Source organism: Phoca vitulina, unplaced genomic scaffold (assembly GCF_004348235.1).
Source record: "Phoca vitulina isolate PV1807 unplaced genomic scaffold, GSC_HSeal_1.0 scaffold19, whole genome shotgun sequence".
In the NCBI taxonomy this organism is placed as follows: domain Eukaryota; kingdom Metazoa; phylum Chordata; class Mammalia; order Carnivora; family Phocidae; genus Phoca; species Phoca vitulina.
In genome coordinates, this window is record NW_022589722.1 from 17,967,517 (window position 1) to 17,983,299 (window position 15,783).

The 15,783-nt window shown below is 40.4% G+C and overlaps 1 protein-coding gene across 2 annotated transcripts in view; it reads right to left on the reverse strand.

Moving 5' to 3' along the window:
• SLC41A2 (solute carrier family 41 member 2) overlaps positions 1-14,649 on the reverse strand; it is a 113,643-nt gene extending 98,994 nt beyond the window's left edge. The window contains exon 1 of one of the 2 annotated variants that reach the window (XM_032416245.1): positions 14,575-14,649. The gene's annotated coding sequence lies outside the window, so the exon portion shown is untranslated. Of the gene's footprint in view, positions 1-14,472 lie in introns of both variants that reach the window. The other variant, XM_032416244.1, reaches the window with a different exon arrangement.
• Positions 14,650-15,783: the final 1,134 nt, after the last annotated feature.

The window sequence follows — 15,783 nt, forward strand, 5'->3', positions numbered from 1 at the left end:
GGGCTCCAAAGTCAAACTGCTTTGGCTTAAATACTGACTTTCACTAGCTGTGGGACCTATGCCTCTATACCTCAGTTTCCTCATGAAAAAATACCTCCCTCATTGGGTTTTGTGAATATTAAATTACTTAATACATGTAAAGTGCATAGATCAGTGTATTGAGCCCTCAAAAAATGTTAATTATTATCATTAGTTATCATTCTTTTTATACATTTTTATAAAAGGTTCAAAACCTAATTTCCCATCTCTTTTGCCCCTTACTAAGGAATATACAATACCGTATGATCACAAAAATATTGTACATTGCTGTATTGAACCCCGGCTTATAATTTTCAGATCCACTGTTTTGTTACAATTTTCTTTAAAAAATCAACTGAGGTTTAATATTTACCTTTTATATAATTTATCCCATCCTACTGTTTTTTTTGAAGATTATTTATTTGAGAGAGAGACAGTGACCGAGGCGGGGAGGGGGAGAGGGAGAGAGAAACTTTAGCAGACTCTGTATTCAGCACAGAGCCCAAAGTAGGGTTTGCTCTCATGACCCTGAGATGATGACCTGAGCTGAAACCTAGAGTTGGACACTTAACTGACTACAGCACCCAGGTGCCTCTATCCCATCCTACTTTTAATTAATTAAACTACCAGCAAGCTATAAACTGTTGCATATATATACTGACCAGTATGTACATACACTACATAGTACTTACATATACTGAATAGAGGTCTTCAGGAAACCACAGTGTTTTAAAAGAAAAAAAGAAAATGAAAGCTGGAATAGGAAGTAGCTCTAATACCACTGTTTACATATCATATCTGATGTATTTTTTTCATTTTAAAAAGAGATCTAAATAACATTTTTACAATCTACAAATAAAACAGACTGCCTTAAACCACTACTGTAAGGTCTATTCTGGACCGAAGAACTAAGTCTACTCAACCAGAACATGAAGCACTTGGAAAGATGGAATCCATCATGAGTTTGGCTGGGGTTATTCTGAAGCCTTATAATCAGGAAAGGCCAGAGGACAAGAGTTTTCTGACTTTTATTAAAAAAGCAAATTCAAATGTTACTATAAAAATTCTTTACTAATTGTTTATCTAAAAACATAGAGGAAAGTGGCAGATATCATGAAAAAAAGAGCAGCCCATGCTCTGGACTCTCACATAATCTTTTTTGAAAACCTGGGAGACACACATGTTCACACATTGCAGTTTAGGAAACTGAGTCTCGAAGACGTTAAGGAATCTGCCCAAGTTGTAGTCAGTAAGATGAAGATGCAGGATCTTGAATTCACGACTTCCTGACTAACCGGCTAGTGATAAGGAAGACACTATTGGCATTTTATGGTATGATCCTTCCACACCAGGTAAGTGGCCCTGGGGGATGAGAATGACACAACCAAGGTCCTTCCAAGGCTTGTTCTCAGCTCTGCTCATGCCCAACAATGGAATCCAGTAAATTGGATTCAAGTTATTTTTTAACACAGTTGATGGCTCAAGAATGAAGATCGCTCCTTCTTAAGTCTCAACCCTAATTCACAGGTGAATTCTGGGCATTTTCTTCTATTACTCAACTAATAAATGAGCAAGTATTTACTGAAGACCCAGAAATTTAGCTGTATCATAAATTGCCCTTTTTTTTATAAGTGCCACATAAATCTGTAGAAGGAAGAGACCATTTCTATTTTTAATACCTGCCCACCCCCACAATGCGCTTACTTTGCAAAAAACATTATTGCCCTTATTTACATGAAGGTCATCCTTTACTAATTTATGAGCTTTTGATACAAAATTCTACATATTTCCCATTCAGTATTAGTCAAAATGTGGGTGTTCACTAAAAATATGTTGAAAGAAGGAATGAACAAAACAATGGTGAGCAGAACCTTTTAACAGGTAAGATTTAGAGAGATGGGAAAAAAAGGCAGGGGTGGTGGGGTGGGGGGTGAAGGGGGAGTGCATTCTAACAAGGTCACTGGTTAGCAGCCAGAAGACTACTGGGGAAATCAATAGACAGGTCTGTAGAACATTCCTGTCATCATGTAGCAAAATGGTAAACTGGGTAAGATCTGGAATCCTGATCTGGAATCCCCTAGGGGGCTTAGGACTTCATTTTCTAAATTAGGTCCATAGTTTTTAAACTTTTTTTTTTTTAATGCAGAGCAATTATTTGTTTAAATTAAACCCTATGTGAAACCCCTGTATATAAAATAGGAACAAACAAAGCAGTACAGGGTTTAGCACCCTGGTTCCCACCCACTCAGTCTTCACCTACCCAACTTGAGAAGAACCAGAAGCCCCCTCATGGGAGCACAGTTAAAAAACCACTGGGCTAGAAAAAGGTCTGGAAGGACAGATACTAAAGTGCTCAGAGTACTTACTTCTAAAGAACTAGGTTGGCCTAGGTTGGGGGGCGGGGGGGTGGGGCGGTGTAGGGTAAGGAAGGACTTGAAATACCATTTTCACTTTTTAAATCTTGCATATTTTTATATTTGGATTTTTGTTTATATTGAGCACTTTTTATTTTTCAATTTAAAAAGTAATAAATAAGAAACCATTGCTCTAAAATAGCACTTTTAATGGTTAAATTTCAAGCTCACTGCCACATTTTAATGAATCATTTCCCTATAGCAGGACATTTTCTTTACTAAACTACACTGTAATGAAAATGAACATCTTTGTGCATAATAATTTCCCATACTTAGAATTATTTCCTTGGGATAAATTTATACAAGTTAGCAGTTTCAGTTTAGGTTCTACGATGCATTGCTTAAAATAGGACTCTGTACAACATAAAAATATAAAATTCAGTACGTATTTTTAAAAAGCCATCCCATATTAGCAAAATTAGATTCTAACACACATGTTTAAGCTGCATAAAATCTAATTTACAAAACTAATTAGCCAAGTTTCCACATCTCAAAAGTATATTAAAGAGAAATTTGAATCAGAACTTGAAATCTCTCTACCTTTCATGAATTTTTCATAACTTCCCTTGCCACTTATCGAAACCATACACATAAAGAATTTTTCCTTCACAGTTGGGTTTCACAATCTAATTCTGTGAAGTCACAGTACTGTGAGAGTACAATCATTCTCTGGCAACAAACTGACATCATTAGATTCTTACTGGTAAGTTCTTTGGGGTATATGGATATTCTATTTTTACTTCTTCTAAGACCAAAATTTTTTTTCTGTTGCCTCTCCATTAAGCTCATATGATTGATACATTTTAATCTAATTTATTCTCTTTCTTCCTAGCCATCTTTATAAAACTGTCTTTTGGTGAGTGCTCAGAAAAATGCCTATCCAAACAAAATATAAATGACTGCTGGATTGCCTCCTCTCATGAATGATCTGTCATTGCTCTGTACTCCTTGGGAAGAAAAACTCCCTAATCAGAAAATCTGTTGTTCTTTTTCTTCTCTCTGTTTTAATATATCAGAAGAGTGCTTTTTGTTAAATTATCTTTTAAATAAATCAGTATGATTCTGTCACTAACATGATTCCAACTGAGAAAAGGAGAATTTCTTTTTTTTTTTTTTTTTTAAAGATCTTATTTATTTATTTGACAGAGAGAGACACAGCGAGAGAGGAACCACAAGCAGGGGGAGTGGGAGAGGGAGAAGCAGGCTTCCTGCTGAGCGGGGAGCCCGATGTGGGACTCGATCCCAGGACTCTGGAATCATGACCTGAGCCAAAGGCAGATGCTTAATGACTGAGCCACCCAGTCGCCCAAAAGAAGAATTTCTAATAAAACTTTTTCCTTTTTCCAAAAGCAAGTATTATTAGAAATGCCAAGGTCATTTCTACTACTATGTAACAGTGCTAAAATTAAGAATGTTTAGACTCTATCAACAAAGATTTGCTTAATCCCTACTAGGTACCAAGCACTAAGCTAAATACCAGAGGTTCAACATGAGTAAGACAGAAGCAAGATCTACTCTTAAACAGACCTTTCTGTCAGTGCAAAGGCATTTAGGCAGACTATACATCTTTATGAAATGGGAGGTTCCAGTACCAAAAACGTTGGAAAGATTTTTTAGAAAAAATAGATTAGAACAAACTTTGGAATACCTGTAACATTGGGCCAAAGAATTTGTAGTTTATATTCAAATAGAGAAACAGTGGACACTCAAAAGGATCTTTAGAAAATATTAATCTAATCAGCTCCTTATTGAAACTTTCAGTGGCTTCTCATTTCCTCTAAGATAAATGCAAATTCTTTAATAAGGCTAACTAAATCCTGCATCATCATCATTGCCACCCACCTAAGACCTCTGGCTGTTTTCACACTAGGCTTTTTCTCTGCTTCCTCTATTGCAGATTTTCAAACTTTACATATCACAATCTAGTAAATATGTGTGACACGTTCTTCTTTCTATTTGATTTCTTTTTTAAAACATGCAGGTCACAACCCACTAAACTAAATTTATAATCTACTTGTGAGTGCCTAAGTACCTGCAGTTTGAAAAATACTACTTTAGGGTTAATACAGGAGGAGGAGCAAGATGGCTGAGGAGTAGGAGACCTAAATTTCGTCTGGTCCCAGGAATTCAGCTAGATAGGGATCAAAACCATTCTGAACACCTACGAACTCAACAGAAGATCAAAGAAAAGAATAGCAGCAACTCTCTGAACAGAAAAGCGACCACCTTCTGGAAGGTCTCTTCTGATTTGTTTAGTATCTATTTTTCTAGGGTCATTGTTACCCTGTTAGCATTTTGTTCTCTCATTCATCTATTCTCCTCTGGACAAAATGACAACACGGAAAAACTCACCTCAAAAAAAAGAAAAAGAAGCAGTACCGACTGCCAGGGACCTAATCAATACGGACATTCGTAAGATGTCGAAACTAGAGTTCAGAATGACAATTTTAAAGATACTAGCTGGGCTTGAAAAAAGTACGGAAGATATTAGAGAAACCCTTTCTGGAGAAATAAAAGAACTAAAATCTAACCAAGTCGAAATCAAAAAGGCTATTAATGAGATGCAATCAAAAATGGAGGCCCTAACTGCTAGGATAAATGAGGCAGAAGAGAGAATTAGTGATATAGAAGACCAAATGATGGAAAATAAAGAAGCTGTGAAAAAGAGAGATAACTACTGGATCATGAGGGCAGAATTCGAGAGATAAGCGATACCATAAGACAAAACAATATTAGAATAATTGGAATCCCAAAAGAAGAAGAAAGAGAGAGAGGGGCAGAAGGTATATTGGAGCAAATTATAGCAGAGAACTTCCCTAATCTGGGGAAGGAAACAGGCATCAAAATCCAGAAGGCACAGAGAACCTCCCTCGAAATCAATAAAAATAGGTCAACACCCTGACATCTAATAGTAAAACTTACAAGTCTCAGAGACAAAGAGAAAATTGTGAAAGCAGCTCGGGATAAGAGATCTGTAACCTACAATGGTAGAAACATTAGATTGGCAACAGACCTATCCACAGAGACCCGGCAGGCCAGAAAGGACTGGCAGGATATATTCAGAGCACTAAATGAGAAAAATATGCAGCCAACAATACTATATCCAGCTAGGCTGTCACTGAAAATAGAAGGAGAGATAAAAAGCTTCCAGGACAAACAAAAACTAAAGGAATTTGCAAACACGAAACTAGTCAGCCCTACCAGAAATATTGAAAGGGGTCCTCTAAGCAAAGAGAGAGCCTAAAAGTAACATAGACCAGAAAGGAACACAGACAATATACAGTAACAGTCATCTTACAGGCAATACAATGGCACTAAATTCATATCTTTCAATAGTTACCCTGAATGTAAATGGGCTAAACGCTCCAATCAAAAGACACAGGGTATCAGACTGGATAAAAAAAAACAAGACCCATCGATATGCTGTCTGCAAGAGACTCATTTTAGACCCAAAGACACCCCCAGATTGAAAGTGAGGGGGTGGAAAACCATTTACCACGCTAATGGACATCAAAAGAAAGCTGGGGTGGCAATCCTTATATCAGACAAATTATATTTTAAACCAAAGACTATAATAAGAGATGAGGAAGGACACTACATCATACTTAAAGGGTCTATCCAACAAGAAGATCTAATAATTGTAAATATCTATGCCCCTAACATGGGAGCAGCCAATTATATAAGCCAATTAATAACAAAATCAAAGAAACACATCAACAACAATACAATAATAGTGGGGACTTTAGCACCCCCCTCACTGAAATGGACAGATCATCTAAGCAAAAGATCAATAAGGAAATAAAGACTTTAAATGAGACACTGGACCAAATGGACTTCACAGATATATTCAGAACATTCCATCCCAAAGCAACAGAATATACATTCTTCTCTAGTGCCCATGGAACATTCTCCAGAATAGATCACATCCTAGGTCACAAATCAGGTCTCAACTGGTACCAAAAGATTGGGATCATGCCCTGCATATTTTCGGACCACAATGCTTTGAAATTAGAACTCAATCACAAGAGGAAAGTCGGAAAGAACTCAAATACATGGAGGCTAAAGAGCATCCTACTAAAGAATGAATGGGTCAACCAGGAAATTAAAGAAGAATTTTAAAAATTCATGGAAACAAATGAGAATGAAAACACAACTGTTCAAAATCTTTGGGATGCAGCAAAGGCAGTCCTAAGAGGAAAGTAGATAGCAATACAAGCCTTTCTCAAGAAAAAAGGAAGGTCTCAAATACACAACCTAACCCTACACCTAAAGGTGCTGGAGAAAGAATACCAAATAAAGCCTAAACCCAGCAAGAGAAGAGAAATAATAAAGATCAGAGCAGAAATCAATGAAATAGAACAGTAGAACAGATCAACAAAACTAGGAGCTGGTTCTTTGAAAGAATTAACAAGATTGATAAACCCCTGGCCAGACTAATCAAAAAGAAAAGAGAAATGACCCAAATAAATAAAATCATGAATGAAAGAGGAGAGATCACAACCAACACCAAAGAAATACAAACAATTATAAGAACATATTACAAGCAACTCTATGCCAGCAAATTAGATAATCTGGAAGAAATGGATGCATTCCTAGAGATGTATCAACTACCCAAACTGAACCAGGAAGAAATAGAAAGCCTGAACAGACCTATAACCACTAAGGAAATTGAAGCAGTAATCAAAATCTCCCAAAAAACAAAAGCCCAGGGCCAGATGGCTTCCCAGGGGAATTCTACCAAACATTTCAAGAAGAATTAATACCTATTCTTCTGAAACTGTTCCAAAAAATAGAAATGGAAGGAAAACTTCCAAACTTGTTTTATGAGGCCACCATTACCTTGATCCCAAAACCAGACAAAGACCCCATCAAAAAGGAGAATTACAGACCAATATCCCTGATGAACATCGATGCAAAAATTCTCACCAAAATACTAGCCAATAGGATCCAACAGTACATTAAAAGGATTATTCACCATGACCAAGTGGGATTTATCCCTGGGCTGCAAGGTTGGTTCAACATCCGCAAATCAATCAATGTGATATAATATATTAATAAAAGAAAGAACAAGAACCATATGATCCTCTCAATAGATGCAGAAAAAGCATTTGACAAAGTACATCATCCTTTCTTGATAAGAACTCTTCAGAGTATAGGGATAGAAGGTACATACCTCAATATCATAAAAGCCATCTATGAAAAACCCACAGTGAATATCATTCTCAATGGGGAAAAACTGAGAGCTTTCCCTCTAAGGTCAGGAACAGGGCAGGGATGTCCACTATCACCACTGCTATTCAACAGTACTAGAAGTCCTAGCCACAGCAATCAGACAACAAAAGGAAATAAGAGGTATCTGAATCGGCAAAGAAGAAGTCAAATTCTCACTCTTTGCAGATGATATGATACTTTATGTGGAAAACCCCAAAGACTCCACCCCAAAACTGCTAGAACTCATACAGGAATTCAGTAAAGTGGCAGGATATAAAATCAATGCACAGAAATCAGTGGCATTCCTATACACCAACAACAAGACAGAAGAAAGAGAAATTAAGGAGTCGATCCCATTTATGACTGCACCCAAAACCATAAGATACCTAGGAATAAATCTAACCAAAGAGGCAAAGGATCTGTACTCAGAAAACTATAAAATACTCATGAAAGAAATTGAGGAAGACACAAAGAAATGGAAAAACGTTCCATGGTCATGGATTGGAAGAACAAATATCGTGAAGATGTCAATGCTACCTAGAGCAATCTACACATTCAATGCAATACCTATCAAAATACCATCAACTTTTTTCAAAGAAATGGAACAAATAATCCTAAAATTTGTATGGAACAAGAAAAGACCCCGAATAGTCAGAGGAATGTTGAAAAAGAAAAGCAAATCTGGTGGCATCACAATTCCGGACTTCAAGCTCTATTATAAAGCTGTCATCATCAAGACAGTATGGTACTGGCACAAAAACAGACAGATAGATCAATGGAACAGAATAAAGAGCCCAGAAATGGACCCTCAACTCTATGGTCAACTAATCTTCCAACAAAGCAGGAAAGAATGTCCAATGGAAAAAAGACAATCTTCAACAAATGGTGTTGGGAAAATTGGACAGCCACATGCAGAAGAATGAAACTGGACCATTTCCTTACACCACACACAAAAATAGACTCAAAATGGATGAAAGACCCAAATGTGAGACAGGAGTCCATCAAAATCCTAAAGGAGAACACAGGCAGCAACCTCTTCGACCTCAGCCACAGCAACTTCTTCCTAGAAACATCACCAAAGGCAAGGGAAGCAAGGGCAAAAATGAACTATTGGGACTTCATCAAGATAAAAAGCTTTTGCACAGCAAAAAAACTAGTCAACAAAACCAAAAGACAACCGACAGGATGGGAGAAGGTATTTGCAAATGACATATCAGATAAAGGGCTAGTATCCAAAATCTATAAAGAACTTCTCAAAGTCAACACCCAAAGAACAAATAATCCAATCAAGAAATGCGCAGACATGAACAGACATTTTTTTTCCAAGAAGACATCCAAATGGCCAACAGACACGTGAAAAAGTGCTCAACATCACTCAGCATCAGGGAAATCCAAATCAAAACCGCAATGAGATACCACCTCACACCAGTCAGAATGGCTAAAATTAACAAGTCAGGAAACGACAGATGTTGGCGGGGATGTGGAGAAAGGGGAACCCTCCTACACTGTTGGTGGGAATGCAAGCTAGTGCAGCCACTCTGGAAAACAGTATGGAGGTTCCTCAAAAAGTTGAAAATAGAGCTACCCTACAACCCAGCAATTGCACTACTGGGCATTTACTCCAAAGATACAAATGTAGGGATCCGAAAGGGTACGTGCACCCCAATGTTTATAGCAGCAATGTCCACAATAGCCAAACTATGGGAAGAGCCAAGATGTCCATCAACAGATGAATGGATAAAGAAGATGTGGTGTGTGTGTGTACACACACACACACACACACACACACACACACACACAAATGGAATATTATGCAGCCATCAAAAGGAATGAAATCTTGCCATTTGCAACGCCGTGAATGGAGCTGGAGGGTATTATGCTGAGTGAAATAAGTCAATCAGAGAAAGACATGTATCATATGATCTCACTGATATGAGGAATTCTTAATCTCAGGAAACAAACTGAGGGTTGCTGGAGTGGTGGGGGGTGGGAGGGATGGGGTGGCTGGGTGATAGACGCTGCGGAGGGTATGTGCTATGGTGAGCGCTGTGAATTGTGTGAGACCGTTGAATCGCAGACCTGTATCTCTGAAACAAATAATACATTATATGTTTAAAAAAAAAAAGATAGCAGGAAGGGAAAAATGAAGGGGGGGAGATCGGAGCGGGAGATGAACCATGAGAGACTATGGACTCTGAGAAACAAACTGAGGGTTCTAGAGGGGAGGGGGGTGGGGGGATGGGTTAGCCTGGTGATGGATATTAAAGAGGGCATGTACTGCATGGAGCACTGGGTGTTATACGCAAACAATGAATCATGGAACACTACATCAAAAACTAATGATGTAATGTATGGTGATTAACATAACATAATAAAATAAAATAAAATAAAAAAATAAAATAAAATAAAATAAAATAAAAAAGAAAAATACTACTTTAGTATACCACCCTCTCTCACTTCTTGGCCTTTCCATATGTTCTTTTTTTCCTGAAACTCTTGCTCATCCTCACTCTTCCCTTTTACCTGGCTACTTCCTATTCTACTTTGTGACCTTAGCTTTTTTTTTTTTTTTTTTAATATTTTATTTATTTGTCAGAGAGAGAACAAGCAGGGGGAACAGCAGGCAGAGAGAGAAACAGACTCCCCACTGAGCAAGGAGCCCATGCGGGATTTGATCCCAGGACTCTGGGATCATGACCTGAGCCACAGGCGTCCCTGTGACCTTAGCTCTTAACCATCACTTCCCCTGACCCTCCCAGATGAGTTGCCCCTCCTCTGTGGTCCCAAAGTACCCTGAACTTTCTAACATTTATTATACTTTATTGTGATTGTTCTTGCACTAGTTGTCTTTTAGGCTGTAAACTCCATAAAGGCAAGGACCCATTCTCGTTCACTGCTGAATCCCAAGGGCCTAGACTAGTGCCTATTACGTATTAGACACTCAGTAAATATTTGAGGAGTAAAAAAGTTAGGATATAGACTTAATAATCTATATATTTATCCACACAATGAAACGATCATCCACTTAAAAACTGTTCAGAGGTTTAGCTACTTCCAAGGAAAACAAATTCTCAGTTCCTATTCTGTAAATTATTAAATTCCTGGGTTAGCCTACAAAACCACCACAACACACTCAAACTGATAAGAGGACCTGCTAATTTCCCTCTCTACAAAGACAACAGGACTTTCACTCCCCTAAGTAGGAGAAAACGGTATTAAAGGGACACTTTTCTTTCTCTTTACCCCATCAGCAATTCCTGGAAAAAGTGACTGACCTAAGGGTTAAGAAAGGGATAAAGGTCAATATTCCAGACAGGCCCCACCCCCGAACTCTCACTGGCTCTCTCCCACTTGGACGCCTTCAAGGAAAGTTTTCCCCTCCATTCCAACTCCTGGGAGGACAACTGCCTGATTCAGAACTTTTCCCTCCTGGCAGGGGAGACCTGACCCGCAGCTTTTTAGGCGCTACAGTTTCCTCTGAGTAGGTAAATTAAGAAGGAACAGAGTAAGCACAGATCTAAACTAAATTCTCCAATCCAGCTTTACCAGAAATAGCAATGAAACTGTATTTTAACAGTATTCTAATCTTCATCTGGTTTCTTGACTCTGATCTCAATTTGACCAGAATCTGGAGATAGAGGAGGTGTTAATTAGCACACTGAAAAGCTTATTACCCATGAACAATAGTCATTGCAATCTGACTTCTGGGTCCTAGGAGAAGAGTAGCATGGAGAAGCAAGGTGGGGAAAAGGAGAAGAGGAAGGGAATGAAGAAGAAGGTTCTTCCACCTTTTCCTATTTAGAATTTCTATTGGGCAAAAATGTCTAAATAAATTGAATCTATCTTAATATCTTACAATCCTTTCCAAATTCTCAATCTTGCTTTTCTTTTCTCTTCTTCCAGACCCTTCATGCTCTCCAAAGATCTCCATTTTCAACACCCACACTTTTGGAAATACTACAAGTTTTGTCAAACCTCCAAAATGTTACATGATCCCATACTACCTACCTCTCCTATCCTTCCTCAAGTCAAAATTCCCATTTCCTCAGTGTAGCTGATCAGGTGGAAAGCAATCTGATTAAATCCATTCACATTACGATAGAATAACTGACTGACAGTCCTAACCTTTGAACCCTACTGGAGATACCTATGTTTTATTATTTTTTATATATATTTTAAAACACACACACATTATTCTTAAGCTACAGAAATGTAACTACAGTAATCTCAGAGAAAAGATGAGAGGTGCCTAGAAGTTCACCATAAAGGAGGCAGATCTGCTCTGACCACCATTTCCTAGGGGTCATGTCCCCCATATTGTTCCCATTTTACATTGCCCTCGACTTTCAGTCCTCAATAAGTCCTAAAAACTCCAGGATGTGAAGAAAGCCAACATGGAAAACATTTATAGCTATGGGACACTTTTATATCTATTGGATGAGTCAGTAACAATCACTATTAGGTTGGATAGGTTATTTTTTTCAATATATTTGATAATCACTCCATTAGCTAAAAGAAAAACATACACTCAGGTTATATACTGAAATTATTCATTCTACTAAGAAAGTCATTGAGGCATAAATGGGTTAAATAACATTTCCATTGTTTTATAATTTAGTAGTTGAAAAGCAGGATTGGACTGATCTTCACACTTTTAATCAGTAGCTTATCCATTAATTCCACTTGGAAATCTTTAATTTTATTTTCTATAACATTTCTGAAGTTTGGAAGTGTATTTTTGAACAGTAACATTAGAGTAATAGGAAAATGAGCTTGAACTCCTGAGAGGCAGGTGTCATGTCTTTTTCGGTGGTTTTTGCTATAAAAGAGCTAAGGCTAATGCTGTATTTGTGTGTACTCATAAATTAACCACTAAATAAGCATGGCTGCATTCATTCAGCTGTACGTGGCTCTTAACTTCAGCACCATCAAAAATATTTACTTGCCACCCACAGATGAGTCTAACTGTAATAAAAGACTACAAAAACTTAGGAAAACAAGATCTTCCACTTTGCCTGAGAAGTTAAGGAAATGAAATTTTAATTGAATAATTGGTGTTTGCCATTTTTTAGTAGTTTGTTTAGCCAGCCATCAAAATAAATTATTTGTAATTAAAGTGGTAACTGGGACTTTTTTCAAACCAAGCAATGAATATACGGAAACACCAACTGTGTGTGGTCTCTCTTGAATCTGGTAATAGCATACCTTTTGTGGCTTTTCTCAAGATATAAGAAAGGGAAACAGGAGGTAAGATGCCCAAGAATTGACAGGTAGGGTATTCTGAAAAACATTAATGGCCCTTACTCAATTTTCCCCAAGTAGAAGCATTATGTTGCTTGCTATCAGGTTGGTTGGCTTTTTTAGTCAGTAATAGCCCCCAAACCTAATTTTTTTTTCCATAAATGAACAACATAATACAACAATAAAAAAAATACCCAACATGTAAGGGAAAAAAAAGACAAATAATCCAATTAAAAAATGTGCAAATTATTTGAATAGACATTTCTCCAAAGAAGCTATACAAATAGTCAATAAGCACATGAGAAGATGCTCAACATGATTAGTCCTTAGGTAAATGCAAATCAATACCACTTCACACCCACTAGAATGGCTATAACAAAACTAGCCAATAGATAATCACAAGTGTTGGTGAATATGTGGAGAAACCGGAACCCTCATACAGTGTTTGGCCGGAATGTAAAAGGATGCTGCTACTATGCAAAAGTTTGGCAGTTTCACAAAAAGTTAAACACGCAGACGCCCAAGAGAAATGAAAGCATATGCCCACATAAAAACTTGCAACAAATGTTCATGGCAGCATTATTCACAAGGGCCAAAAAGTGGAAACATCCTGAATGTCCATCAAGTGATGAACGGATAAACAATATGTGATATTATGGAACACCAATACAAAGTACTGATACACCCTACAACATGGATGAACCTTGAAAACATTTTGCTATGTGAAAGAAGCCAGACACAAAAAGCCACATATTGTAGGATTCCTTTTATATGAAATTTCCAGACTAGGCAAATCCATAGAGAAAGAAGATTAGCGTTTGCCAGAGGGTGGGGTAAGGGAGAAATGAGAAATAACTGCTAATGGGTACAGGGTTTCATTTTGAGGTGATGAAAATGTTCAGGATAGTGGTCACAGTTGCAAAACTTTGTGACTATAGTAAAAGCCACACTTTAAAAGGATGAATTTTATGGTAGGTGCAGTACATCTCAATTAAAAAACAAACAAGTGTTCATTTACAGAAAGATGACATATATGTGTAATAGACTTGTAAAGGTAATATACGTAATTACATACGAAAACGTAATCTCTTAATGTAGATGGACGTTTGGGTTTTTTTTTTTTTTAATTGAGATACATTTCACTTACATAAAGAAAAGAATGAAAGAGGCGGCGACACGGAGCAACTGCCGAGCCCCGAAGCGATGGAGCTGGGGTGTGCCCGAGCCCGCCTGGCGGCGTCTCCATCCGAGCTCACCTTCCACCCGTCACTCAGCCACCCCCCCACCTCCCCCCGGCTGCGGGGCCCAGCGTCCCGGGCCCGGGGCCGACCACCCGCAGCTGCCCGGCTCCGCGGCGGGCGTCCAGGGCCAGACTGCCGTCCCGCCCGAGGTGGGGCAGGCGCGGGGGCCCGGCGGGGAGGGGGGCACGGCGGCTCGGGAGGGGAGCGCGGCCACTCCCCACAGCCCCGGCCCTCCCGCGCCCCGGCCGCAGGGTCCCAGTCCGGGCCCGCCCCACCTCCCTCCAGTACCTGGGATGCGCCCGAACCCCGCGTCACGGCCAAAGCCCAGACTTCCCCTCCATTATCACCTGCTCCGGCGCGCGGGCGCGCCGGCCGGTGTGAGGAGAGGGGACCCCGCCTCTTCACACGCGACCTAGGCACCCGGGGCGGGGGATGGAAGGAGCATTCACCTAGTCCCCCCGCGGCGGCGGCGGCGGCGGCTGCCCCCCGGCCGCGGCTCCTTCCTGCTCGCGCGCCTCCTCGCGCCCTCGCGGCCGCGCGCTGACAGCCCGGGAGCCGGCGCCCGCGGCCCGCCGCTCCCCGCCCCCGCGCGGCTGTCCCGCGCACGCGCAGCCGCGCCGCCGCCCGAGGGGAAGCGAGCGCCTGGTGATGTGGCCGCGGGGGCGGCGACCTGGAGCGCGAGCGCCGCCCCTCCCCGACCCCCGGCCGCACCCTGAAAGCCGCGGGCTGGGGGGTGGGGGGGAAGCGGCGGGATGGAAGAGAGCACGGCGGGAGTCTTCAGGGAACCGTACCCGGGAGGAGGGGCTGTGGCCTTTCGGCAGCCCCCTCCATCCCCGCAGACCCACGCCCATCCACATCGCCAGCTGCTCCTAGGTCCGAACCCCCAAATCTATGACTCATGATTTCTGTGCTCAGACCAGGGGCCTCCTGGTGGCTGGATTCGTGTTTCCTTCTCGCAGACTGGAATGAAAACCAAGGCGTGTGTAACTCTGTGCCTGCCCTTGCGCAGAGCAGCGCTGAAGGAGCCGTGCCTAGCTGGTCGGAGAGAGAAGCGGGTGGACCAGTAAGGGGATGGGATTGAGGGCCGCTCCCAGCACCTTCCCAGGCGGGGAGAGAGGTGTAGAAGCAAAGTGCGTGCGCGCAGTGGAGAGATGGCTGGGATGCCAATACTTTTCAAGTTCGCCACGATCTAGGTAAAAGTGACCCAAGTTTGCAGCGTAAAACCTCCAACTCTTAACTATTGAGCACCTTTGGTATGACTCAGATAATGACCTATGCCTGCGGGATAGTCCAGTGACCAAAACAAAGGTGTCAGTCCTCAGGCACTTATTCCAAAAGATAGTCATTTTAAAAATTACACAGCTAGTGGCACTCCATTCCTCAGAGCAGAGCTTCCACCAACTCCGTCGCAGCGGTGATTTAGTAGCAGCTTTTCAGGTGCTAAGGGACACGACAGCATACATTTATCCAGTTTTTTCTTGTTTGTTTTTGTGCTTTGCAATCAGATTGAGTTTTGACCTTAACCTTCTGGGTGAAGCGTGTTTATGTATCAGTCTTGACCATCTGCAGAATGCTTTTTATAATGGTGAATGCAGGTGTTCTTCACAACGTAAACATTTAAGAATGAAAGGATAATTGCAAAGAATATGGAAAAACGG